We start from the raw sequence: 4,790 nt of genomic DNA, 5'->3' as shown, positions 1-4,790 counted from the left end.
ACCTCCTTAACCTGATGTGATTTGACCACTCAGCTACTGTCAGTTTTTGTTAATACATTTAGGAACACCCCTGGAATTAGAGATGGATGGAAACCACACGCCTTCAACATCCTCTCTAGTATGTGGTATGTTTCAATGAAAGCAAGCCTCATGCCAATTTTTACCAGATATACAAACATGAACAGGCAGAAGTGAAAACAGCCACATGACCTGTTCTTAGAAGTGCAGTGAAGTCTCTATTCTGTATTTACAACCCTGACAAGTACCTTGCATAGAAGGCTCACTTTGAGGAAGAATCAAAGATATTTAGACATCAGGATCAACCAGCCTTCTGGTTAGGTCAGGGGACAGTCTGTTGGGGGCAGGACACTGTACCTCTCAACACCTGGAACACAATTTAGAAGTATTAGCCTACTGTGCCTGCCAAATTCTCATACCTATTTATGCAAAGACAGTGACCATACAATCTTTCTGCCAACCAGCTCTCTTGAACAACATTTTTCCCACCTATAAAAATGACATACCGTGTACCAAGGCTATCATGTACAGGCTGAGCACCACACCAACTCCATGGGTGTGCCATCAACATAACCTATTAGTGTAAATGATGCCCCCTATAGCTGTGCAACATGGCAAATCTCCCTCAACTTGGAATACTTCAGGAATCTAAGGGGAGAGGGGATCTGCTTTTTTTTTAGAACTATTTTTTTTAAAAAAAACAAAGGGCAGCAAATCATCTTTTCTTATTCTCTTTCAATAATTACATTTCATATTCACCCAGGAAGTATTTTAAGGTGAAGTGAAAAGAGTTTTGGATGAGAAATCAGAAGACTCAGTCTGTCTTATGTATGCCTCTTACTAGTTCCAGAATTTCCGTTTCCTCACCTGTAAAATGTGTATAATACCACCTGACCTTCCTATCTCACAAGGTTTTTGAATCAAATAATAATATGAAAGATACTTTTTCAATCATAAAAGTACTACATAGGTAGAGTGTTGTAATTATTATAAAAAGAAACAAATCAAGAACTTTGAAAACACTGTGCTAAATCAAAGAAGCCAGTCACAAAGACCACATATTGTATGACTCCATTTGTATGGAACGTCCACAATAGTCAAATCTATAGACAGAAAGTAGATTAGTGGTTGCCGAGGGGTGGGAGGGTTGAAAGAAAATGGGGAATGACTGCTAACGAGTATGAGGTTTCTTTTGGGATGATGAAAATGTTCTAAAATTGACTGTGGTGATGGTTGCACAACTCTGTGCATATACTAAAAAACACTGAATTGTACACTTTAAATGGGTGAACTGTATGGTGTGTGAATTTTATCTCAATAAAGATGTTTTAAGAAAAAGAAATGAATCACGCAGGACTTAAAAAATGAAACAGGACTATTAGGATGAGTTGATCTCTGATTTATTCATTTCTGCATAGCAAAGTCTGTTTTGATTGTTTATAGAGCCAAGAGGTAACTATTCGTATTTCTGGCTGTCACTGTTTCAATGAGAACTTATTTTGTAAGCAAATTAATGAAGTTTGGCTTCTACAGAAAGGAGCAGAGATTGGCAGTTAAGCACAAAACTTTAAAAAGGTAGAAAGTTTACATTTCCACTTGTTTTTAAAGTAATTGTCTTGCTCACTTAGATCTGTAGCAGTCAACACAATGCTTCCTCCCTGAAGTCTTTGTAGTTATTCTTCCTGAAATAAACACTAAGAAACTAAATATGAAATATCTGTTGAGCTATCACATTTCAGGCACTGTTCTAAGCTCTAGAACAAAGATGTGGCCATCTTCGACCACAAGGAGCTTGCTATCTGGGAGAGGGGACCAGCAGATACACAGTTTCAGTCCCCCCAGTACATGCAGTGATAGAGGTATATGCTGATGCTCACACTGGATGCCGTGGAAGCCCCAACTTGTGGGTGTCAGGAAAAGCATTAGGGAAGTCTCCAACAGATAGCAGGAGAATAGTAATGTGCACACTCCCCAATTTATGACAAAAAAATTATTTTGGATGACTTTCTACCCGTGAGGTTTGAGGAATGGCAAACTCGTTGATATTCTTCCCAGAGTCATTGAGGCCGAAGGGCTGGTGCACAGGACTAAACCACCATTTCTGTATTGCAAAGACAGTCTATATGTTTTTAAAATTGTTTCACTTGACATCCTTTACTATGGTAGAGACCCATCAGCCAATGAAATATGCAGTCTCTTACTGCCCTACGGCTTTTGGTAAGCTGCTCGATTCTGTTATTTGTTCCTTGGGAGACTCATTAAAAGGCTTATCTGACAAGAAGGACAAAATTAACGGTCATCGTTATCCTTGGGGCTGTTTATGGAATGTATCTAAACTTTCTGTCCCATTTCCACATCCTCCTAAGGGAGCCAATCAGAAGGCTTGGATTCCAGGACCAGATGTGCCATTAACCCACCCACTAACCTGGGGTGAATTACTTCAGTTCTCTTGAACTCAATTTCCACTTGTTAAGAGTTCATGAAAAAGGTAGTCTTTACAGTCAATTCCAAGTCTAAAAGTCTACATGTCCATACTAATGGGGTGTGTTATCCTGAAGACCTGCCTAAAACATACCAGAATAACTTTCAAATGTAGCTTTTACACAGTAACAAGGTTTTTGAGGTATTGTTTTAAAAGAATCCTAGCAGACAATAAATAGAATGAATGCATAGGCATTTCATTGCTTTACAGCATATAAAAAGTTCAGTTGTGAAGGTGAAAAAAAAAAAACCAAAAAACTAATGTCTTTATAGTTTGGCTTTCTTCTCTATACGTGCACTACTTATACTCTCAAGCATAATTACATTCAATAAAAGCCTTTCGCAATCATTAAAAAAAAAAAATGATGAGCCAGGATTCCTGGTACAAAATCAAAGCCATTTAAGATTCAAACAAACGTGTGAAAAGTTTTGAAAAGAGTTGTTTCAGTCATGTAATTAGGACAACTTTAGTTAACTCAGAAAATTTGGGAGATTTGGGGCTATGGACAGTAGTCTATTGAGGCATATACATGCAAAGGAGAGAGGAAAGTGATATATTTAAATGCAAAACAAAACTAACAAAGTAGGACTTCCTGACCTTCAAGGAGTGTTCTTGTTTTTTAATTCCCACAATAGATGAGTTCACCTAGCCGACAGATCTGCCTCATCACATTGTTTGTCAAGGGTGAAACACCTACACAACGCACAGAAAAGGCACAGAAGAAAATAGTGATCGCCATGCTGACCTGACATTCCAGTAGGACAGTATATCCTTACGCATGAGGTCATTATTCACCTTAAGTGCATATATTGTGATTATGTCCCAACAACTTTATGAGATCATTTTGATTCTTCTCCCCACCTCCACAGGATTTTTTTTTTTTTTTTTTCTTGGAAGGGGAGACTCTCAGGGCTGGGAACTGTCCACAACTTGTAAGAATGTGTTGAAAGAACTAAGAGACGAACTGAAAAATGTAAAACCATCACATGATAACTGCACAACCTGAGAAAGATATATTATAGCAAGCAATCTCACTGGAATTAAATTACTGAAAATTTTTTTTCCCCCGCCATCGTTTACCAGAAGTTTTTTTTTTTTTTTTTTTCTTGGAAGGGGAGACTCTCAGGGCTGGGAACTGTCCACAACTTGTAAGAATGTGTTGAAAGAACTAAGAGACGAACTGAAAAATGTAAAACCATCACATGATAACTGCACAACCTGAGAAAGATATATTATAGCAAGCAATCTCACTGGAATTAAATTACTGAAAATTTGAACTCTTCGGTTATAAGGTCGTTAAAACACAGCTAAGTTTTTTCAGCAAGCTGGAAAACGAGCGATGCGAGATTGCATATGAAGTGATTCTAAGAGCGATTCTAAATCTAGGCGGGTTAGACCAGCATCTCCCTTCCCACCCTGCAATCCATCAACCATCTCCAATTTCTTCTTTACATTTAGGATTATGACCAAGTCCACGTACGTACAAGGAAGAAACCACACAGACATCACACTGAACGTTTCGCTGCTTTGGGCTGGCAGGAAATACCAGTTGCTTCATTCTCCTGAGCCAGTTAAGCTGCTGAAATGAAATGGGCGCTTGGAGAAATCACTGCGTCAGGACACAGACTTGATTTTCAGGGTTGGAGGAGGCCAAAGATAAATGAATGGGATTCAGAGTCCGAGCTCAAGGGCAAAGTCCTCTGCACAAAGAGGTGGTAGGTCAGTCTGGAGAAGAAACAAAATTCAGCGCCAATAAGGGAAAACCCTGAACCAAAATTCTACATACTTTTGTTTATGGGTAAAAAAGCAGGTACACACAAGCAGAGAGGTGACAAGCAGCCCCAACGCTCGCTGACATCCCCAGAACTTTTGACAAGCGGATCTTAAGTCTCAAGAACTGTGACCACTATGTATCTTTATCTATATTCTGCCCTGTCCCCTAGAACCGACTACCTTCCTCTGACCTTTTTCCCACGACTTGGCTCCTCCTCTGTCTACAGCGCCCCGGGTTTCCTCTCCGCCTCCCACACAGACAGACAGAAGGACCGGACGGTGGGACGGTGGGACGGGCCCAGCCCAATTCCCACACTCCGCGCCCACTCTGTCAAGGCTGCCAAGAACCTCCCGAAATCTAAGAATCGAACAGCGCCACACGCGCCTGCCACCCGCACGGCCTCCCCCTCGGGTCGCGCCGTCCCCACCCGAGACCCCCACACTCGTGGGACTCCGAGCGGCGGCCGGAGGGCCGAGGCCGGGCCGCCAGGGGGCGGGCGGGAGCAGCTGGCCGGGC

The sequence above is a fragment of the Galeopterus variegatus genome, unplaced genomic scaffold, assembly GCF_000696425.1.
Source record: "Galeopterus variegatus unplaced genomic scaffold, G_variegatus-3.0.2 Scaffold200, whole genome shotgun sequence".
Classification (NCBI taxonomy): Eukaryota; Metazoa; Chordata; class Mammalia; order Dermoptera; family Cynocephalidae; genus Galeopterus; species Galeopterus variegatus.
This window is presented reverse-complemented; position numbering follows the sequence as displayed.